The sequence below is a fragment of the Styela clava genome, chromosome 6, assembly GCF_964204865.1.
Source record: "Styela clava chromosome 6, kaStyClav1.hap1.2, whole genome shotgun sequence".
NCBI classification, from domain to species: Eukaryota; Metazoa; Chordata; class Ascidiacea; order Stolidobranchia; family Styelidae; genus Styela; species Styela clava.
Window position 1 is genome coordinate 4,686,578 of NC_135255.1, and position 23,423 is coordinate 4,710,000.

The 23,423-nt window shown below is 56.5% G+C and overlaps 2 non-coding genes and 1 pseudogene across 2 annotated transcripts; all 3 read left to right on the forward strand.

Moving 5' to 3' along the window:
- The first annotated feature begins 20,549 nt into the window (after positions 1-20,549).
- LOC144424946 (small subunit ribosomal RNA) lies at positions 20,550-22,359 on the forward strand. Its single transcript, XR_013477164.1, has one exon. It is a non-coding gene; the product is annotated as a small subunit ribosomal RNA (ribosomal RNA).
- Positions 22,360-22,656: 297 nt separating this feature from the next.
- LOC144425000 (5.8S ribosomal RNA) lies at positions 22,657-22,810 on the forward strand. The gene has a single exon (XR_013477181.1). It is a non-coding gene; the product is annotated as a 5.8S ribosomal RNA (ribosomal RNA).
- Positions 22,811-23,037: 227 nt separating this feature from the next.
- The window catches only part of LOC144425002 (large subunit ribosomal RNA), a 3,695-nt pseudogene continuing 3,309 nt past the window's right edge, over positions 23,038-23,423 (forward strand).

Below are 23,423 nucleotides of genomic sequence, written 5' to 3' on the forward strand. Positions count from 1 at the left end.
CTCCATCCCGCCCCGCACCGCACGCCGCTCTTTCTTGGCTCATTCAAGTATACTGTCTTTCGCTTTTACAATCCTTACCTAGGGTTAGGTTAGTATGCATGCAAGTGCAGTCCCAAAACTTTTTTCGGCTCGGCTTCTTTCGACGCCGATGCCGGCGACGCAGCACTCTCTCGTCCGCCAGCCACCGAGAGAAGTGTGCGCTCCATCCCGCCCCTCACCGCACGCCGCTCTTTCTTGCCTCATTTAAGTATACTGTCTTTCGCTCTTACAATCCTTACCTAGGGTTAGGTTAGTATGCTTGCAAGTGCAGTCCCTCAACTTTTTTCGGCTCGGATTCTTTCGACGCCGATGCCGGCGACGCAGCACTCTCTCGCCCGCCAGCCACCGAGAGAAGTGTGCGCTCCATCCCGCCCCGCACCGCACGTCGCACTTTCTTGGCTCATTCAAGTATACTGTCTTTCGCTCTTACAATCCTTACCTAGGGTTGGGTTAGTATGCTTGCAAGTGCAGTCCCTCAACTTTTTTCGGCTCGGCTTCTTTCGACGCCGATGCCGGCGACGCAGCACACTCTCGCCCGCCAGCGACCGAGAGAAGTGTGCGCTCCATCCCGCCCCGCACCGCACGCCGCTCTTTCTTGGCTCATTCGAGTATACTGTCTTTCGCTCTTACAATCCTTACCAAGGGTTAGGTTAGTATGCTTGCACGTGCAGTCCTTCAACTTTTTTCGGCTAGGCTTCTTTCGACGCCGATGCCGGCGACGCAGCACTCTCTCGCCCGCCAGCCACCGAGAGAAGTGTGCGCTCCATCCCGCCCCGCACCGCACGCCGCTCTTTCTTGGCTCATTCAAGTATACTGTCTTTCGCTTTTACAATCCTTACCTAGGGTTAGGTTAGTATGCTTGCAAGTGCAGTCTCTCAACTTTTTTCGGCTCGGCTTCTTTCGACGCCGATGCCGGCGACGCAGCACTCTCTCGCCCGCCAGCCACCGAGAGAAGTGTGCGCTCCATCCCGCCCCGCACCGCACGCCGCTCTTTCTTGGCTCATTCGAGTATACTGTCTTTCGCTCTTACAATCCTTACCTAGGGTTAGGTTAGTATGCTTGCAAGTGCAGTCCCTCAACTTTTTTCGGCTCGGCTTCTTTCGACGCCGATGCCGGCGACGCAGCACTCTCTCGCCCGCCAGCCACCGAGAGAAGTGTGCGCTCCATCCCGCCCCGCACCGCACGTCGCTCTTTCTTGGCTCATTCGAGTATACTGTCTTTCGCTCTTACAATCCTTACCTAGGGTTGGGTTAGTATGCTTGCACGTGCAGTCCTTCAACTTTTTTCGGCTCGGCTTCTTTCGACGCCGATGCCGGCGACGAAGCACTCTCTCGCCCGCCAGCCACCGAGAGAAGTGTGCGCTCCATCCCGCCCCGCACCGCACGCCGTTCTTGCTTGGCTCATTCAAGTATACTGTCTTTCGCTCTTACAATCCATACCTAGGGTTGGGTTAGTATGCTTGCAAGTGCAGTCCCTCAACTTTTTTCGGCTCGGCTTCTTTCGACGCCGATGCCGGCGACGCAGCACTCTCTCGCCCGCCAGCCACCGAGAGAAGTGTGCGCTCCATCCCGCCCCGCACCGCACGTCGCTCTTTCTTGGCTCATTCGAGTATACTGCCTTTCGCTCATACAATCCTTACCTAGGGTTAGGTTAGTATGCATGCAAGTGCAGTCCCAAAACTTTTTTCGGCTCGGCTTCTTTCGACGCCGATGCCGGCGACGCAGCACTCTCTCGCCCGCCAGCCACCGAGAGAAGTGTGCGCTCCATCCCGCCCCTCACCGCACGCCGCTCTTTCTTGCCTCATTTAAGTATACTGTCTTTCGCTCTTACAATCCTTACCTAGGGTTAGGTTAGTATGCTTGCAAGTGCAGTCCCTCAACTTTTTTCGGCTCGGATTCTTTCGACGCCGATGCCGGCGACGCAGCACTCTCTCGCCCGCCAGCCACCGAGAGAAGTGTGCGCTCCATTCCGCCCCGCACCGCACGTCGCACTTTCTTGGCTCATTCAAGTATACTGTCTTTCGCTCTTACAATCCTTACCTAGGGTTGGGTTAGTATGCTTGCAAGTGCAGTCCCTCAACTTTTTTCGGCTCGGCTTCTTTCGACGCCGATGCCGGCGACGCAGCACACTCTCGCCCGCCAGCCACCGAGAGAAGTGTGCGCTCCATCCCGCCCCGCACCGCACGCCGCTCTTTCTTGGCTCATTCAAGTATACTGTCTTTCGCTTTTACAATCCTTACCTAGGGTTAGGTTAGTATGCTTGCAAGTGCAGTCTCTCAACTTTTTTCGGCTCGGCTTCTTTCGACGCCGATGCCGGCGACGCAGCACTCTCTCGCCCGCCAGCCACCGAGAGAAGTGTGCGCTCCATCCCGCCCCGCACCGCACGCCGCTCTTTCTTGGCTCATTCGAGTATACTGTCTTTCGCTCTTACAATCCTTACCTAGGGTTAGGTTAGTATGCTTGCAAGTGCAGTCCCTCAACTTTTTTCGGCTCGGCTTCTTTCGACGCCGATGCCGGCGACTCAGCACTCTCTCGCCCGCCAGCCACCGAGAGAAGTGTGCGCTCCATCCCGCCCCGCACCGCACGCCGCTCTTTCTTGGCTCATTCAAGTATACTGTCTTTCGCTCTTACAATCCTTACCTAGGGTTAGGTTAGTATGCTTGCAAGTGCAGTCTCTCAACTTTTTTCGGCTCGGCTTCTTTCTACGCCGATGCCGGCGACGCAGCACTCTCTCGCCCGCCAGCCACCGAGAGAAGTGTGCGCTCCTTCCCGCCCCGCACCGCACACCGCTCTTTCTTGGCTCATTCGAGTATACTGTCTTTCGCTCTTACAATCCTTACCTAGGGTTAGGTTAGTATGCTAGCAAGTGCAGTCCCTCAACTTTTTTCGGCTCGGCTTCTTTCGACCCCGATGCCGGCGACGCAGCACTCTCTCGCCCGCCAGCCACCGAGAGAAGTGTGCGCTCCATCCCGCCCCGCACCGCACGCCGCTCTTTCTTGGCTCATTCGAGTATACTGTCTTTCGCTCTTACAAGCCTTGCCTAGGGTTAGGTTAGTATGCTTGCAAGTGCAGTCCCTCAACTTTTTTCGGCTCGGATACTTTCGACGCCGATGCCGGCGACGCAGCACTCTCTCGCCCGCCAGCCACCGAGAGAAGTGTGCGCTCCATCCCGCCCCGCACCGCACGCCGTTCTTGCTTGGCTCATTCAAGTATACTGTCTTTCGCTCTTACAATCCATACCTAGGGTTGGGTTAGTATGCTTGCAAGTGCAGTCCCTCAACTTTTTTCGGCTCGGCTTCTTTCGACGCCGATGCCGGCGACGCAGCACTCTCTCGCCCGCCAGCCACCGAGAGAAGTGTGCGCTCCATCCCGCCCCGCACCGCACGTCGCTCTTTCTTGGCTCATTCGAGTATACTGCCTTTCGCTCATACAATCCTTACCTAGGGTTAGGTTAGTATGCATGCAAGTGCAGTCCCAAAACTTTTTTCGGCTCGGCTTCTTTCGACGCCGATGCCGGCGACGCAGCACTCTCTCGCCCGCCAGCCACCGAGAGAAGTGTGCGCTCCATCCCGCCCCTCACCGCACGCCGCTCTTTCTTGCCTCATTTAAGTATACTGTCTTTCGCTCTTACAATCCTTACCTAGGGTTAGGTTAGTATGCTTGCAAGTGCAGTCCCTCAACTTTTTTCGGCTCGGATTCTTTCGACGCCGATGCCGGCGACGCAGCACTCTCTCGCCCGCCAGCCACCGAGAGAAGTGTGCGCTCCATTCCGCCCCGCACCGCACGTCGCACTTTCTTGGCTCATTCAAGTATACTGTCTTTCGCTCTTACAATCCTTACCTAGGGTTGGGTTAGTATGCTTGCAAGTGCAGTCCCTCAACTTTTTTCGGCTCGGCTTCTTTCGACGCCGATGCCGGCGACGCAGCACACTCTCGCCCGCCAGCCACCGAGAGAAGTGTGCGCTCCATCCCGCCCCGCACCGCACGCCGCTCTTTCTTGGCTCATTCAAGTATACTGTCTTTCGCTTTTACAATCCTTACCTAGGGTTAGGTTAGTATGCATGCAAGTGCAGTCCCAAAACTTTTTTCGGCTCGGCTTCTTTCGACGCCGATGCCGGCGACGCAGCACTCTCTCGTCCGCCAGCCACCGAGAGAAGTGTGCGCTCCATCCCGCCCCTCACCGCACGCCGCTCTTTCTTGCCTCATTTAAGTATACTGTCTTTCGCTCTTACAATCCTTACCTAGGGTTAGGTTAGTATGCTTGCAAGTGCAGTCCCTCAACTTTTTTCGGCTCGGATTCTTTCGACGCCGATGCCGGCGACGCAGCACTCTCTCGCCCGCCAGCCACCGAGAGAAGTGTGCGCTCCATCCCGCCCCGCACCGCACGTCGCACTTTCTTGGCTCATTCAAGTATACTGTCTTTCGCTCTTACAATCCTTACCTAGGGTTGGGTTAGTATGCTTGCAAGTGCAGTCCCTCAACTTTTTTCGGCTCGGCTTCTTTCGACGCCGATGCCGGCGACGCAGCACACTCTCGCCCGCCAGCGACCGAGAGAAGTGTGCGCTCCATCCCGCCCCGCACCGCACGCCGCTCTTTCTTGGCTCATTCGAGTATACTGTCTTTCGCTCTTACAATCCTTACCAAGGGTTAGGTTAGTATGCTTGCACGTGCAGTCCTTCAACTTTTTTCGGCTAGGCTTCTTTCGACGCCGATGCCGGCGACGCAGCACTCTCTCGCCCGCCAGCCACCGAGAGAAGTGTGCGCTCCATCCCGCCCCGCACCGCACGCCGCTCTTTCTTGGCTCATTCAAGTATACTGTCTTTCGCTTTTACAATCCTTACCTAGGGTTAGGTTAGTATGCTTGCAAGTGCAGTCTCTCAACTTTTTTCGGCTCGGCTTCTTTCGACGCCGATGCCGGCGACGCAGCACTCTCTCGCCCGCCAGCCACCGAGAGAAGTGTGCGCTCCATCCCGCCCCGCACCGCACGCCGCTCTTTCTTGGCTCATTCGAGTATACTGTCTTTCGCTCTTACAATCCTTACCTAGGGTTAGGTTAGTATGCTTGCAAGTGCAGTCCCTCAACTTTTTTCGGCTCGGCTTCTTTCGACGCCGATGCCGGCGACGCAGCACTCTCTCGCCCGCCAGCCACCGAGAGAAGTGTGCGCTCCATCCCGCCCCGCACCGCACGTCGCTCTTTCTTGGCTCATTCGAGTATACTGTCTTTCGCTCTTACAATCCTTACCTAGGGTTGGGTTAGTATGCTTGCACGTGCAGTCCTTCAACTTTTTTCGGCTCGGCTTCTTTCGACGCCGATGCCGGCGACGCAGCACTCTCTCGCCCGCCAGCCACCGAGAGAAGTGTGCGCTCCATCCCGCCCCGCACCGCACGCCGTTCTTGCTTGGCTCATTCAAGTATACTGTCTTTCGCTCTTACAATCCATACCTAGGGTTGGGTTAGTATGCTTGCAAGTGCAGTCCCTCAACTTTTTTCGGCTCGGCTTCTTTCGACGCCGATGCCGGCGACGCAGCACTCTCTCGCCCGCCAGCCACCGAGAGAAGTGTGCGCTCCATCCCGCCCCGCACCGCACGTCGCTCTTTCTTGGCTCATTCGAGTATACTGCCTTTCGCTCATACAATCCTTACCTAGGGTTAGGTTAGTATGCATGCAAGTGCAGTCCCAAAACTTTTTTCGGCTCGGCTTCTTTCGACGCCGATGCCGGCGACGCAGCACTCTCTCGCCCGCCAGCCACCGAGAGAAGTGTGCGCTCCATCCCGCCCCTCACCGCACGCCGCTCTTTCTTGCCTCATTTAAGTATACTGTCTTTCGCTCTTACAATCCTTACCTAGGGTTAGGTTAGTATGCTTGCAAGTGCAGTCCCTCAACTTTTTTCGGCTCGGATTCTTTCGACGCCGATGCCGGCGACGCAGCACTCTCTCGCCCGCCAGCCACCGAGAGAAGTGTGCGCTCCATTCCGCCCCGCACCGCACGTCGCACTTTCTTGGCTCATTCAAGTATACTGTCTTTCGCTCTTACAATCCTTACCTAGGGTTGGGTTAGTATGCTTGCAAGTGCAGTCCCTCAACTTTTTTCGGCTCGGCTTCTTTCGACGCCGATGCCGGCGACGCAGCACACTCTCGCCCGCCAGCCACCGAGAGAAGTGTGCGCTCCATCCCGCCCCGCACCGCACGCCGCTCTTTCTTGGCTCATTCAAGTATACTGTCTTTCGCTTTTACAATCCTTACCTAGGGTTAGGTTAGTATGCTTGCAAGTGCAGTCTCTCAACTTTTTTCGGCTCGGCTTCTTTCGACGCCGATGCCGGCGACGCAGCACTCTCTCGCCCGCCAGCCACCGAGAGAAGTGTGCGCTCCATCCCGCCCCGCACCGCACGCCGCTCTTTCTTGGCTCATTCGAGTATACTGTCTTTCGCTCTTACAATCCTTACCTAGGGTTAGGTTAGTATGCTTGCAAGTGCAGTCCCTCAACTTTTTTCGGCTCGGCTTCTTTCGACGCCGATGCCGGCGACTCAGCACTCTCTCGCCCGCCAGCCACCGAGAGAAGTGTGCGCTCCATCCCGCCCCGCACCGCACGCCGCTCTTTCTTGGCTCATTCAAGTATACTGTCTTTCGCTCTTACAATCCTTACCTAGGGTTAGGTTAGTATGCTTGCAAGTGCAGTCTCTCAACTTTTTTCGGCTCGGCTTCTTTCTACGCCGATGCCGGCGACGCAGCACTCTCTCGCCCGCCAGCCACCGAGAGAAGTGTGCGCTCCTTCCCGCCCCGCACCGCACACCGCTCTTTCTTGGCTCATTCGAGTATACTGTCTTTCGCTCTTACAATCCTTACCTAGGGTTAGGTTAGTATGCTAGCAAGTGCAGTCCCTCAACTTTTTTCGGCTCGGCTTCTTTCGACCCCGATGCCGGCGACGCAGCACTCTCTCGCCCGCCAGCCACCGAGAGAAGTGTGCGCTCCATCCCGCCCCGCACCGCACGCCGCTCTTTCTTGGCTCATTCGAGTATACTGTCTTTCGCTCTTACAAGCCTTGCCTAGGGTTAGGTTAGTATGCTTGCAAGTGCAGTCCCTCAACTTTTTTCGGCTCGGATACTTTCGACGCCGATGCCGGCGACGCAGCACTCTCTCGCCCGCCAGCCACCGAGAGAAGTGTGCGCTCCATCCCGCCCCGCACCGCACGCCGTTCTTGCTTGGCTCATTCAAGTATACTGTCTTTCGCTCTTACAATCCATACCTAGGGTTGGGTCAGTATGCTTGCAAGTGCAGTCCCTCAACTTTTTTCGGCTCGGCTTCTTTCGACGCCGATGCCGGCGACGCAGCACTCTCTCGCCCGCCAGCCACCGAGAGAAGTGTGCGCTCCATCCCGCCCCGCACCGCACGTCGCTCTTTCTTGGCTCATTCGAGTATACTGCCTTTCGCTCATACAATCCTTACCTAGGGTTAGGTTAGTATGCATGCAAGTGCAGTCCAAAAACTTTTTTCGGCTCGGCTTCTTTCGACGCCGATGCCGGCGACGCAGCACTCTCTCGCCAGCCAGCCACCGAGAGAAGTGTGCGCTCCATCCCGCCCCTCACCGCACGCCGCTCTTTCTTGCCTCATTTAAGTATACTGTCTTTCGCTCTTACAATCCTTACCTAGGGTTAGGTTAGTATGCTTGCAAGTGCAGTCCCTCAACTTTTTTCGGCTCGGATTCTTTCGACGCCGATGCCGGCGACGCAGCACTCTCTCGCCCGCCAGCCACCGAGAGAAGTGTGCACTCCATCCCGCCCCACACCGCACGCCGATCTTTCTTGGCTCATTCAAGTATACTGTCTTTCGCTATTACAATCCTTACCTAGGGTTAGGTTAGTATGCTTGCAAGTGCAGTCCCTCAACTTTTTTCGGCTCGGCTTCTTTCGACGCCGATGCCGGCGACGCAGCACTCTCTCGCCCCCCAGCCACCGAGAGAAGTGTGCGCTCCATCCCGCCCCGCACCGCACGCCGCTCTTTCTTGGCTCATTTGAGTATACTGTCTTTCGATCTTACTAGCCTTGCCTAAGGTTAGGTTAGTATGCTTGCAAGTGCAGTCCATCAACTTTTTTCGGCTCGGCTTCTTTTGACGCCGATGCCGGCGACGCAGCACTCTCTCGCCCGCCAGCCACCGAGAGAAGTGTGCGCTCCATCCCGCCCCGCACCGCACGTCGCACTTTCTTGGCTCATTCAAGTATACTGTCTTTCGCTCTTACAATCCTTACCTAGGGTTGGGTTAGTATGCTTGCAAGTGCAGTCCCTCAACTTTTTTCGGCTCGGCTTCTTTCGACGCCGATGCCGGCGACGCAGCACACTCTCGCCCGCCAGCCACCGAGAGAAGTGTGCGCTCCATCCCGCCCCGCACCGCACGCCGCTCTTTCTTGGCTCATTCGAGTATACTGTCTTTCGCTCTTACAATCCTTACCAAGGGTTAGGTTAGTATGCTTGCACGTGCAGTCCTTCAACTTTTTTCGGCTAGGCTTCTTTCGACGCCGATGCCGGCGACGCAGCACTCTCTCGCCCGCCAGCCACCGAGAGAAGTGTGCGCTCCATCCCGCCCCGCACCGCACGCCGCTCTTTCTTGGCTCATTCAAGTATACTGTCTTTCGCTCTTACAATCCTTACCAAGGGTTAGGTTAGTATGCTTGCACGTGCAGTCCTTCAACTTTTTTCGGCTAGGCTTCTTTCGACGCCGATGCCGGCGACGCAGCACTCTCTCGCCCGCCAGCCACCGAGAGAAGTGTGCGCTCCATCCCGCCCCGCACCGCACGCCGCTCTTTCTTGGCTCATTCAAGTATACTGTCTTTCGCTTTTACAATCCTTACCTAGGGTTAGGTTAGTATGCTTGCAAGTGCAGTCTCTCAACTTTTTTCGGCTCGGCTTCTTTCGACGCCGATACCGGCGACGCAGCACTCTCTCGCCCGCCAGCCACCGAGAGAAGTGTGCGCTCCATCCCGCCCCGCACCGCACGCCGCTCTTTCTTGGCTCATTCGAGTATACTGTCTTTCGCTCTTACAATCCTTACCTAGGGTTAGGTTAGTATGCTTGCAAGTGCAGTCCCTCAACTTTTTTCGGCTCGGCTTCTTTCGACGCCGATGCCGGCGACGCAGCACTCTCTCGCCCGCCAGCCACGGAGAGAAGTGTGCGCTCCATCCCGCCCCGCACCGCACGTCGCTTTTTCTTGGCTCATTCGAGTATACTGTCTTTCGCTCTTACAATCCTTACCTAGGGTTGGGTTAGTATGCTTGCAAGTGCAGTCCCTCAACTTTTTTCGGCTCGGCTTCTTTCGACGCCGATGCCGGCGACGCAGCACACTCTCGCCCGCCAGCCACCGAGAGAAGTGTGCGCTCCATCCCGCCCCGCACCGCACGCCGCTCTTTCTTGGCTCATTCGAGTATACTGTCTTTCGCTCTTACAATCCTTACCTAGGGTTAGGTTAGTATGCTTGCACGTGCAGTCCTTCAACTTTTTTCGGCTAGGCTTCTTTCGACGCCGATGCCGGCGACGCAGCACTCTCTCGCCCGCCAGCCACCGAGAGAAGTGTGCGCTCCATCCCGCCCCGCACCGCACGCCGCTCTTTCTTGGCTCATTCAAGTATACTGTCTTTCGCTCTTACAATCCTTACCTAGGGTTAGGTTAGTATGCTTGCAAGTGCAGTCTCTCAACTTTTTTCGGCTCGGCTTCTTTCGACGCCGATGCCGGCGACGCAGCACTCTCTCGCCCGCCAGTCACCGAGAGAAGTGTGCGCTCCATCCCGCCCCGCACCGCACGCCGCTCTTTCTTGGCTCATTCGAGTATACTGTCTTTCGCTCTTACAATCCTTACCTAGGGTTAGGTTAGTATGCTTGCAAGTGCAGTCCCTCAACTTTTTTCGGCTCGGCTTCTTTCGACCCCGATGCCGGCGACGCAGCACTCTCTCGCCCGCCAGCCACCGAGAGAAGTGTGCGCTCCATCCCGCCCCGCACCGCACGCCGCTCTTTCTTGGCTCATTCGAGTATACTGTCTTTCGCTCTTACAAGCCTTGCCTAGGGTTAGGTTAGTATGCTTGCAAGTGCAGTCCCTCAACTTTTTTCGGCTCGGATACTTTCGACGCCGATGCCGGCGACGCAGCACTCTCTCGCCCGCCAGCCACCGAGAGAAGTGTGCGCTCCATCCCGCCCCGCACCGCACGCCGCTCTTTCTTGGCTCATTCAAGTATACTGTCTTTCGCTATTACAGTCCTTACCTAGGGTTAGGTTAGTATGCTTGCAAGTGCAGTCCCTCAACTTTTTTCGGCTCGGCTTCTTTCGACGCCGATGCCAGCGACGCAGCACTCTCTCGCCCCCCAGCCACCGAGAGAATTGTGCGCTCCATCCCGCCCCGCACCGCACGCCGCTCTTTCTTGGCTCATTCGAGTATACTGTCTTTCGCTCTTACTAGCCTTGCCTAGGGTTAGGTTAGTATGCTTGCACGTGCAGTCCTTCAACTTTTTTCGGCTCGGCTTCTTTCGACGCCGATGCCGGCGACGCAGCACTCTCTCGCCCGCCAGCCACCGAGAGAAGTGTGCGCTCCATCCCGCCCCGCACCGCACGCCGCTCTTGCTTGGCTCATTCAAGTATACTGTCTTTCGCTCTTACAATCCATACCTAGGGTTGGGTTAGTATGCTTGCAAGTGCAGTCCCTCAACTTTTTTCGGCTCGGCTTCTTTCGACGCCGATGCCGGCGACGCAGCACTCTCTCGCCCGCCAGCCACCGAGAGAAGTGTGCGCTCCATCCCGCCCCGCAACGCACGCCGCTCTTTCTTGGCTCATTTGAGTATACTGTCTTTCGATCTTACTAGCCTTGCCTAGGGTTAGGTTAGTATGCTTGCAAGTGCAGTCCATCAACTTTTTTCGGCTCGGCTTCTTTTGACGCCGATGCCGGCGACGCAGCACTCTCTCGCCCGCCAGCCACCGAGAGAAGTGTGCGCTCCATCCCGCCCCGCACCGCACGTCGCACTTTCTTGGCTCATTCAAGTATACTGTCTTTCGCTCTTACAATCCTTACCTAGGGTTGGGTTAGTATGCTTGCAAGTGCAGTCCCTCAACTTTTTTTGGCTCGGCTTCTTTCGACGCCGATGCCGGCGACGCAGCACTCTCTCGCCCGCCAGCCACCGAGAGAAGTGTGCGCTCCATCCCGCCCCGCACCGCACGCCGCTCTTTCTTTGCTCATTCGAGTATACTGTCTTTCGCTCTTACAATCCTTACCTAGGGTTAGGTTAGTATGCTTGCACGTGCAGTCCTTCAACTTTTTTCGGCTCGGCTTCTTTCGACGCCGATGCCGGCGACGCAGCACTCTCTCGCCCGCCAGCCACCGAGAGAAGTGTGCGCTCCATTCCGCCCCGCACCGCACGCCGCTCTTGCTTGGCTCATTCAAGTATACTGTCTTTCGCTCTTACAATCCATACCTAGGGTTGGGTTAGTATGCTTGCAAGTGCAGTCCCTCAACTTTTTTCGGCTCGGCTTCTTTCGACGCCGATGCCGGCGACGCAGCACTCTCTCGCCCGCCAGCCACCGAGAGAAGTGTGCGCTCCATCCCGCCCCGCACCGCACGTCGCACTTTCTTGGCTCATTCAAGTATACTGTCTTTCGCTCTTACAATCCTTACCTAAGGTTGGGTTAGTATGCTTGCAAGTGCAGTCCCTCAACTTTTTTCCGAGAGAACCGAGAGAAGTGTGCGCTCCATCCCGCCCCGCACCGCACGCCGCTCTTTCTTGGCTCATTTGAGTATACTGTCTTTCGCTATTACAATCCTTACCTAGGGTTAGGTTAGTATGCTTGCATGTGCAGTCTCTCAACTTTTTTCGGCTCGGCTTCTTTCGACGCCGATGCCGGCGACGCAGCACTCTCTCGCCCGCCAGCCACCGAGAGATGTGTGCGCTCCATCCCGCCCCGCACCGCACGCCGCTCTTTCTTGGCTCATTCGAGTATACTGTCTTTCGCTCTTACAATCCTTACCTAGGGTTAGGTTAGTATGCTTGCAAGTGCAGTCCCTCAACTTTTTTTCGGCTCGGCTTCTTTCGACGCCGATGCCGGCGACGCAGCACTCTCTCGCCTGCCAGCCACCGAGAGAAGTGTGCGCTCCATCCCGCCCCGCACCGCACGTCGCTCTTTCTTGGCTCATTCGAGTATACTGTCTTTCGCTCTTACAATCCTTACCTAGGGTTGGGTTAGTATGCTTGCAAGTGCAGTCCCTCAACTTTTTTCGGCTCGGCTTCTTTCGACGCCGATGCCGGCGACGCAGCACACTCTCGCCCGCCAGCCACCGAGAGAAGTGTGCGCTCCATCCCGCCCCGCACCGCACGCCGCTCTTTCTTGGCTCATTCGAGTATACTGTCTTTCGCTCTTACAATCCTTACCTAGGGTTAGGTTAGTATGCTTGCACGTGCAGTCCTTCAACTTTTTTCGGCTAGGCTTCTTTCGACGCCGATGCCGGCGACGCAGCACTCTCTCGCCCGCCAGCCACCGAGAGAAGTGTGCGCTCCATCCCGCCCCGCACCGCACGCCGCTCTTTCTTGGCTCATTCAAGTATACTGTCTTTCGCTCTTACAATCCTTACCTAGGGTTAGGTTAGTATGCTTGCAAGTGCAGTCTCTCAACTTTTTTCTGCTCGGCTTCTTTCGACGCCGATGCCGGCGACGCAGCACTTTCTCGCCCGCCAGCCACCGAGAGAAGTGTGCGCTCCATCCCGCCCCGCACCGCACGCCGCTCTTTCTTGGCTCATTCGAGTATACTGTCTTTCGCTCTTACAATCCTTACCTAGGGTTAGGTTAGTATGCTTGCAAGTGCAGTCCCTCAACTTTTTTCGGCTCGGCTTCTTTCGACGCCGATGCCGGCGACGCAGCACTCTCTCGCCCGCCAGCCACCGAGAGAAGTGTGCGCCCCATCCCGCCCCGCACCGCACGCCGCTCTTTCTTGGCTCATTCGAGTATACTGTCTTTCGCTCTTACAAGCCTTGCCTAGGGTTAGGTTAGTATGCTTGCAAGTGCAGTCCCTCAACTTTTTTCGGCTCGGATTCTTTCGACGCCGATGCCGGCGACGCAGCACTCTCTCGCCCGCCAGCCACCGAGAGAAGTGTGCGCTCCATCCCGCCCCGCACCGCACGCCGCTCTTTCTTGGCTCATTCAAGTATACTGTCTTTCGCTCATACGATCTATACCTAGGGTTAGGTTAGTATGCTTGCAAGTGCAGTCCCTCAACTTTTTTCGGCTCGGCTTCTTTCGACGCCGATGCCAGCGACGCAGCACTCTCTCGGCCCCCAGCCGCCGAGAGAATTGTGCGCTCCATCCCGCTCCGCACCGCACGCCGCTCTTTCTTGGCTCATTCGAGTATACTGTCTTTCGCTCTTACTAGCCTTGCCTAGGGTTAGGTTAGTATGCTTGCAAGTGCAGTCCCTCAACTTTTTTCGGCTCGGCTTCTTTTGACGCCGATGCCGGCGACGCAGCACTCTCTCGCCCGCCAGCCACCGAGAGAAGTGTGCGCTCCATCCCGCCCCGCACCGCATGCCGCTCTTTCTTGGCTCATTCAATATACTGTCTTTCGCTCTTACAATCCTTACCTAGGGTTGGGTTAGTATGCTTGCAAGTGCAGTCCCTCAACTTTTTTTGGCTCGGCTTCTTTCGACGCCGATGCCGGCGACGCAGCACTCTCTCGCCCGCCAGCCACCGAGAAAAGTGTGCGCTCCATCCCGCCCCGCACCGCACGCCGCTCTTTCTTGGCTCATTCGAGTATACTGTCTTTCGCTCTTACAATCCTTACCTAGGGTTAGGTTAGTATGCTTGCACGTGCAGTCCTTCAACTTTTTTCGGCTCGGCTTCTTTCGACGCCGATGCCGGCGACGCAGCACTCTCTCGCCCGCCAGCCACCGAGAGAAGTGTGCGCTCCATCCCGCCCCGCACCGCACGCCGCTCTTGCTTGGCTCATTCAAGTATACTGTCTTTCGCTCTTACAATCCATACCTAGGGTTGGGTTAGTATGCTTGCAAGTGCAGTCCCTCAACTTTTTTCGGCTCGGCTTCTTTCGACGCCGATGCCGGCGACGCAGCACTCTCTCGCCCGCCAGCCACCGAGAGAAGTGTGCGCTCCATCCGGCCCCGCACCGCACGCCGCTCTTTCTTGGCTCATTCGAGTATACTGCCTTTCGCTCATACAATCTATACCTAGGGTTAGGTTAGTATGCATGCAAGTGCAGTCCTTCAACTTTTTTCGGCTCGGCTTCTTTCGACGCCGATGCCGGCGACGCAGCACTCTCTCGCCCGCCAGCCACCGAGAGAAGTGTGCGCTCCATTCCGCCCCGCACCGCACGCCGCTCTTGCTTGGCTCATTCAAGTTTACTGTCTTTCGCTCTTACAATCCATACCTAGGGTTGGGTTAGTATGCTTGCAAGTGCAGTCCCTCAACTTTTTTCGGCTCGGCTTCTTTCGACGCCGATGCCGGCGACGCAGCACTCTCTCGCCCGCCAGCCACCGAGAGAAGTGTGCGCTCCATCCGGCCCCGCACCGCACGCCGCTCTTTCTTGGCTCATTCGAGTATACTGCCTTTCGCTCATACAATCTATACCAAGGGTTAGGTTAGTATGCATGCAAGTGCAGTCCCAAAACTTTTTTCGGCTCGGCTTCTTTCGACGCCGATGCCGGCGACGCAGCACTCTCTCGCCCGCAGGCCACCGAGAGAAGTGTGCGCTCCATCCCGCCCCTCACCGCACGCCGCTCTTTCTTGGCTCATTTAAGTATACTGTCTTTCGCTCTTACAATCCTTACCTAGGATTAGGTTAGTATGCTTGCAAATGCAGTCCCTCAACTTTTTTTGGCTCGGCTTCTTTCGACGCCGATGCCGGCGACGCAGCACTCTCTCGCCCGCCAGCCACCGAGAGAAGTGTGCGCTCCATCCCGCCCCGCACCGCACGCCGCTCTTTCTTGGCTCATTCAAGTATACTGTCTTTCGCTATTACAATCCATACCTAGGGTTAGGTTAGAATGCTTGCACGTGCAGTCCTTCAACTTTTTTCGGCTCGGCTTCTTTCGACGCCGATGCCGGCGACGCAGCATTCTCTCGCCCGCCAGCCACCTAGAGAAGTGTGCGCTCCGTCCCGCCCCGCACCGAACGCCGCTCTTTCTTGGCTCATTCGAGTTTACTTTCTTTCGCTCTTACAATCCTTACCTAGGGTTATGTCAGTATGCTTGCACGTGCAGTCCTTCAACTTTTTTCGCTCGGCTTCTTTCGACGCCGATGCCGGCGACGCAGCACTCTCTCGCCCGCCAGCCACCGAGAGAAGTCTGCGCTCCGTCCCGCCCCGCACCGCACGCTGCTCTTTCTTGGCTCATTCGAGTTTACTGTCTTTCGCTCTAACATGCCTTACCTAGGGTTAGGTTAGTATGCTTGCACGTGCGGTCCTTCAACTTTTTTCGGCTCGGCTTCTTTCGACGCCGATGCCGGCGACGCAGCACTCTCTCGCCCGCCAGCCACCGAGAGAAGTGTGCGCTCCATCCCGCCCGCACCGCACGTCGCACTTTCTTGGCTCATTCAAGTATACTGTCTTTCGCTCTTACAATCCTTACCTAGGGTTGGGTTAGTATGCTTGCAAGTGCAGTCCCTCAACTTTTTTCCGAGAGAACCGAGAGAAGTGTGCGCTCCATCCCGCCCCGCACCGCACGCCGCTCTTTCTTGGCTCATTTGAGTATACTGTCTTTCGCTATTACAATCCTTACCTAGGGTTAGGTTAGTATGCTTGCATGTGCAGTCTCTCAACTTTTTTCGGCTCGGCTTCTTTCGACGCCGATGCCGGCGGCGCAGCACTCTCTCGCCCGCCAGCCACCGAGAGAAGTGTGCGCTCCATCCCGCCCCGCACCACACGCCGCTCTTTCTTGGCTCATTCGAGTATACTGTCTTTCGCTCTTACAATCCTTACCTAGGGTTAGGTTAGTATGCTTGCAAGTGCAGTCCCTCAACTTTTTTCGGCTCGGCTTCTTTCGACCCCGATGCCGGCGACGCAGCACTCTCTCGCCCGCCAGCCACCGAGAGAAGTGTGCGCTCCATCCCGCCCCGCACCGCACGTCGCTCTTTCTTGGCTCATTCGAGTATACTGTCTTTCGCTCTTACAATCCTTACCTAGGATTGGGTTAGTATGCTTGCAAGTGCAGTCCCTCAACTTTTTTCGGCTCGGCTTCTTTCGACGCCGATGCCGGCGACGCAGCACACTCTCGCCCGCCAGCCACCGAGAGAAGTGTGCGCTCCATCCCGCCCCGCACCGCACGCCGCTCTTTCTTGGCTCATTCGAGTATACTGTCTTTCGCTCTTACAATCCTTACCTAGGGTTAGGTTAGTATGCTTGCACGTGCAGTCCTTCAACTTTTTTCGGCTAGGCTTCTTTCGACGCCGATGCCGGCGACGCAGCACTCTCTCGCCCGCCAGCCACCGAGAGAAGTGTGCGCTCCATCCCGCCCCGCACCGCACGCCGCTCTTTCTTGGCTCATTCAAGTATACTGTCTTTCGCTCTTACAATCCTTACCTAGGGTTAGGTTAGTATGCTTGCAAGTGCAGTCTCTCAACTTTTTTCGGCTCGGCTTCTTTCGACGCCGATGCCGGCGACGCAGCACTCTCTCGCCCGCCAGCCACCGAGAGAAGTGTGCGCTCCATCCCGCCCCGCACCGCACGCCGCTCTTTCTTGGCTCATTCGAGTATACTGTCTTTCGCTCTTACAATCCTTACCTAGGGTTAGGTTAGTATGCTTGCAAGTGCAGTCCCTCAACTTTTTTCGGCTCGGCTTCTTTCGACGCCGATGCCGGCGACGCAGCACTCTCTCGCCCGCCAGCCACCGAGAGAAGTGTGCGCCCCATCCCGCCCCGCACCGCACGCCGCTCTTTCTTGGCTCATTCGAGTATACTGTCTTTCGCTCTTACAAGCCTTGCCTAGGGTTAGGTTAGTATGCTTGCAAGTGCAGTCCCTCAACTTTTTTCGGCTCGGATTCTTTCGACGCCGATGCCGGCGACGCAGCACTCTCTCGCCCGCCAGCCACCGAGAGAAGTGTGCGCTCCATCCCGCCCCGCACCGCACGCCGCTCTTTCTTGGCTCATTCGAGTATACTGTCTTTCGCTCTTACTAGCCTTGCCTAGGGTTAGGTTAGTATGCTTGCAAGTGCAGTCCCTCAACTTTTTTCGGCTCGGCTTCTTTTGACGCCGATGCCGGCGACGCAGCACTCTCTCGCCCGCCAGCCACCGAGAGAAGTGTGCGCTCCATCCCGCCCCGCACCGCATGCCGCTCTTTCTTGGCTCATTCAATATACTGTCTTTCGCTCTTACAATCCTTACCTAGGGTTGGGTTAGTATGCTTGCAAGTGCAGTCCCTCAACTTTTTTTGGCTCGGCTTCTTTCGACGCCGATGCCGGCGACGCAGCACTCTCTCGCCCGCCAGCCAGCGAGAAAAGTGTGCGCTCCATCCCGCCCCGCACCGCACGCCGCTCTTTCTTGGCTCATTCGAGTATACTGTCTTTCGCTCTTACAATCCTTACCTAGGGTTAGGTTAGTATGCTTGCACGTGCAGTCCTTCAACTTTTTTCGGCTCGGCTTCTTTCGACGCCGATGCCGGCGACGCAGCACTCTCTCGCCCGCCAGCCACCGAGAGAAGTGTGCGCTCCATCCCGCCCCGCACCGCACGCCGCTCTTGCTTGGCTCATTCAAGTATACTGTCTTTCGCTCTTACAATCCATACCTAGGGTTGGGTTAGTATGCTTGCAAGTGCAGTCCCTCAACTTTTTTCGGCTCGGCTTCTTTCGACGCCGATGCCGGCGACGCAGCACTCTCTCGCCCGCCAGCCACCGAGAGAAGTGTGCGCTCCATCCGGCCCCGCACCGCACGCCGCTCTTTCTTGGCTCATTCGAGTATACTGCCTTTCGCTCATACAATCTATACCTAGGGTTAGGTTAGTATGCATGCAAGTGCAGTCCTTCAACTTTTTTCGGCTCGGCTTCTTTCGACGCCGATTCCGGCGACGCAGCACTCTCTCGCCCGCCAGCCACCGAGAGAAGTGTGCGCTCCATCCCGCCCCGCACCGCACGCCGCTCTTGCTTGGCTCATTCAAGTATACTGTCTTTCGCTCTTACAATCCATACCTAGGGTTGGGTTAGTATGCTTGCAAGTGCAGTCCCTCAACTTTTTTCGGCTCGGCTTCTTTCGACGCCGATGCCGGCGACGCAGCACTCTCTCGCCCGCCAGCCACCGAGAGAAGTGTGCGCTCCATCCGGCCCCGCACCGCACGCCGCTCTTTCTTGGCTCATTCGAGTATACTGCCTTTCGCTCATACAATCTATACCTAGGGTTAGGTTAGTATGCATGCAAGTGCAGTCCCAAAACTTTTTTCGGCTCGGCTTCTTTCGACGCCGATGCCGGCGACGCAGCACTCTCTCGCCCGCAGGCCACCGAGAGAAGTGTGCGCTCCATCCCGCCCCTCACCGCACGCCGCTCTTTCTTGGCTCATTTAAGTATACTGTCTTTCGCTCTTACAATCCTTACCTAGGATTAGGTTAGTATGCTTGCAAGTGCAGTCCCTCAACTTTTTTTGGCTCGGCTTCTTTCGACGCCGATGCCGGCGACGCAGCACTCTCTCGCCCGCCAGCCACCGAGAGAAGTGTGCGCTCCATCCCGCCCCGCACCGCACGCCGCTCTTTCTTGGCTCATTCAAGTATACTGTCTTTCGCTATTACAATCCATACCTAGGGTTAGGTTAGAATGCTTGCACGTGCAGTCCTTCAACTTTTTTCGGCTCGGCTTCTTTCGACGCCGATGCCGGCGACGCAGCATTCTCTCGCCCGCCAGCCACCTAGAGAAGTGTGCGCTCCGTCCCGCCCCGCACCGAACGCCGCTCTTTCTTGGCTCATTCGAGTTTACTGTCTTTCGCTCTTACAATCCTTACCTAGGGTTATGTCAGTATGCTTGCACGTGCAGTCCTTCAACTTTTTTCGCTCGGCTTCTTTCGACGCCAATGCCGGCGACGCAGCACTCTCTCGCCCGCCAGCCACCGAGAGAAGTCTGCGCTCCGTCCCGCCCCGCACCGCACGCTGCTCTTTCTTGGCTCATTCGAGTTTACTGTCTTTCGCTCTAACATGCCTTACCTAGGGTTAGGTTAGTATGCTTGCACGTGCGGTCCTTCAACTTTTTTCGGCTCGGCTTCTTTCGACGCCGATGCCGGCGACGCAGCAATCTCTCGCCCGCCAGCCACCGAGAGAAGTGTGCGCTCCGACCGGCCCCGCACCGCACGCCGCTCTTTCTGCGTGCTGCGTCGCCGGCATCGGCGTCGAAAGAAGCCGAGCCGAAAAAAGTTAAAGTACAAACGTGCAAGCATACTAACCTAACCCTAGGTAAGGCATGTTAGAGCGAAAGACAGTAAACTCGAATGAGACAAGAAAGAGCGGCGTACGGTGCGGGGCCGGTCGGAGCGCACCCTTTTCTCGGTGGCTGGCGGGCGAGAGAGTGCTGCGTCGCCGGCATCGGCGTCGAAAGAAGCCGAGCCGAAAAAAGTTAAAGTACAATGGTGCAAGCATACTAACCTAACCCTAGGTAAGGCATGTTAGAGCGAAAGACAGTAAACTCGAATGAGCCAAGAAAGAGCGGCGTGCGGTGCGGGGACGGTCGGAGCGCACCCTTTTCTCGGTAGCTGGCGGGCAAGAGAGTGCTGCGTCGCCGGCATCGGCGTCGAAAGAAGCCGAGCCGAAAAAAGTTTAAGTACAAACGTGCAAGCATACTAACCTAACCCTAGGTAAGGCATGTTAGAGCGAAAGACAGTAAACTCGAATGAGCCAAGAAAGAGCGGCGTGCGGTGCGGGGCCTGTCGGAGCGCACCATTTTCTCGGTGGCTGGCGGGCGAGAGAGTGCTGCGTCGCCGGCATCGGCGTCGAAAGAAGCCGAGCCGAAAAAAGTTAAAGTACAAACGTGCAAGCATACTAACCTAACCCTAGGTAAGGCATGTTAGAGCGAAAGACAGTAAACTCGAATGAGCCAAGAAAGAGCGGCGTACGGTGCGGGGCCGGTCGGAGCGCACCCTTTTCCCGGTGGCTGGCGGGCGAGAGAGTGCTGCGTCGCCGGCATCGGCGTCGAAAGAAGCCGAGCCGAAAAAAGTTAAAGTACAAACGCGATGCTAATGAGCGAGCCGTTGTCTCGACTAATATGTAGGGGGCGTTCGATCGAGCGTCTGGCTTGAGCGCTTGTTGGCCTAGCAGAACGGTCGCATTGTTATGCCCGGGTTTTAGGCACCGCTGCAGGCGGCCGGCAGAGCTCTTGTTTGTGCAAAACTGAATGGATCGAGCCCGAGAGAGGGCGAGCAAAGAAAAAACGCAAATCGCTCCGCCTGGCACTGCCGGCGAGAGCGTGGACGTCGCGGCCAGCGACTGTCGAAGCTGAGTACGGCCGCAGGCGATCGCCTCGGTCTTAAACGAATGCGACGAGCACGCGCCGGGCGGCCCAGCAAGGGCCGAGCGCAGCTGTCGCAGCTATCTGGTTGATCCTGCCAGTAGTGATATGCTTGTCTCAAAGATTAAGCCATGCAGGTGCAAGTACGAGTTCTCGTAAAGCGAAACTGCGAATGGCTCATTAAATCAGTCTTGGTTTATTTGGTCTCGTAAGCGAAGTGGATAACTGTGGTAATTCTAGAGCTAATACATGCATTAAGCGCCGACTTCGGGAGGCGCGCTTTTATCAGATCAAAACCGACCGGGTTCGTCCTGTGACGTTTGATGACTCTGGATAACCACACGGATCGTACGGTCTCTGCACCGACGACGTATCATTCAAGTGTCTGCCCTATCAACTGTCGAAGGTACGCTACGTGCCTACCTTTGTGATAACGGGTAACGGGGAATCAGGGTTCGATTCCGGAGAGGGAGCCTGAGAAACGGCTACCACATCCAAGGAACGCAGCAGGCGCGCAAATTACCCATTCCCGACACGGGGAGGTAGTGACGAAAAATAACAATACAGGACTCTAACGAGGCCCTGTAATTGGAATGAGTACATCCTAAAACTCTTAACGAGTATTCATTGGAGGGCAAGTCTGGTGCCAGCAGCCGCGGTAATTCCAGCTCCAACAGTGTATGCTAAAGTTGTTGCGGTTGAAAAGCTCGTAGTTGGATTTTGGGCGAGCGCCGCCGGTCCGTCGCAAGGCGTGTCACTGGTTGCGTTCGCCTCACCTTCGGTTCTCCGTCGGTGCTCTTGACTGAGTGTCGGCGGTGGCCGATAAGTTTACTTTGAAAAAATTAGAGTGTTCAAAGCAGGCTGTTCGCCTGCATAGTGTTGCATGGAATAATGGAATAGGACCTCGGTTCTATTTTGTTGGTTTTCGGAGCACGAGGTAATGATTAAGAGGGACAGACGGGGGCGTCCGTACTCTGCCGTTAGAGGTGAAATTCTTGGATCGGCGGAAGACGAACTACTGCGAAAGCATTCGCCAAGAATGTTTTCTTTAATCAAGAGCGAAAGTCAGAGGTTCGAAGACGATCAGATACCGTCCTAGTTCTGACTATAAACGATGCCAACTAGCGATCGGGAGGCGTTACCATGACGACCTTTCCGGCAGCTTCCGGGAAACCAAAGTCTTTGGGTTCCGGGGGAAGTATGGTTGCAAAGCTGAAACTTAAAGGAATTGACGGAAGGGCACCACCAGGAGTGGAGCCTGCGGCTTAATTTGACTCAACACGGGGAAACTCACCTGGCCCGGACACAGGTAGGATTGACAGATTGAGAGCTCTTTCTTGATTCTGTGGGTGGTGGTGCATGGCCGTTCTTAGTTGGTGGAGCGATTTGTCTGGTTAATTCCGATAACGAACGAGACTCTGGCATGCTAAATAGTTACGCGACCTTCTCGGTCGGCGTCTAACTTCTTAGAGGGACTAGTGGCGTTTAGCCACACGAGATTGAGCAATAACAGATCTGTGATGCCCTTAGATGTCCGGGGCCGCACGCGCGCTACACTGAGTGAAGCAGCGAGTGTCTAACCTAGGCCGAAAGGTCCGGGTAACCCGTTGAACCTCATTCGTGATTGGGATAGGGACTTGCAATTGTTTCCCTTGAACGAGGAATTCCCAGTAAGCGCAAGTCATCAACTTGCGTTGATTACGTCCCTGCCCTTTGTACACACCGCCCGTCGCTACTACCGATTGAATGGTTTGGTGAGATCCTTGGATCGGCCCCGTCGCGGCTGGCAACGGCCGCGTCGGCGTGTCGAGAAGACGATCAAACTTGATCATTTAGAGGAAGTAAAAGTCGTAACAAGGTTTCCGTAGTTGAACCTGCGGAAGGATCATTACCGAAGGTGGTGGTAGGCCCGGCCGACCGCGCACTTAATTGTCTTTAGGTGCCGCCGAGAGGGCGGCCGTCAATCGGGGTTCCGCCCCGTGCGACACGCGTAACACGTTGGCATAGCAAGGCAGCCGAGTGCGATGGTGGCTTCTGGGCACCGCGCTCGATGTGCCGCCGGCCCAGCCCGGCGGTCGCTCGGCGCCGTTTGTTGGTGTTTTTGTGCAGTTGTTGTCGGTGGTGGTTTTGTGGTCGATCCCACAGTGTGACGTCCGCGCGCTTCGGCGCCGGGCGAAACGTCGAGGACGACTATTAACGGTGGATCACTCGGCTCGCGAGTCGATGAAGGACGCAGCCAAGTGCGAGAAATAATGTGAATTGCAGAACACATTGAACGTCGACCTTCTGAACGCGAATTGCGGTCTCGGGTCAATCCCGGGACCGCGTCTGCCTCAGGTTCGCGTTCGTCCTCACCCGAGGGCCGTCGCCTGGCCTCTGCGAAGACGGCCGGGCGTCGCCCCAAGTTGAAGCGGTCGCCGAGCTTTCTCGGCGCAACCGCGTGTCCCGTACACCGCCGGCCCCTCGACGTGTTCAACTACGTTCGAGGGGCGGGTCCAGGTCGGTCGGTCCGGTCATGAGATCAAGACCGACCGTGGGCCAAGGCGGCGACGGTACGCGCTCGGACATACGACCTGAGTTCAGGCGAGAGCACCCGCTGAATTTAAGCATATTATTAAGCGGAGGAAAAGAAACCAACAGGGAATCCCTGAGTAACGGCGAGTGAACCGGGAAGAGTCCAGCGTCGAATCTGCGCGCTTTTCGAGTGCGCCGAGTTGTGACGTACGGAAGTCCCAGTGCGGCTGACGGCGAGCGCCGGTGTCCTTCTGATCGAGGCCTCGTCCCACGGCGGGTGTTAGGCCCATAGGGGCGCTTGCCTTGGCCGCTTCGGGTCTTCTCGGAGTCGGGTTGTTTGGGAATGCAGCCCAAAGCGGGTGGTAAACTCCACCTAAGACTAAATACGGTCGCGAGACCGATAGCGGACAAGTACCGTGAGGAAAAGTTGAAAAGCACTTT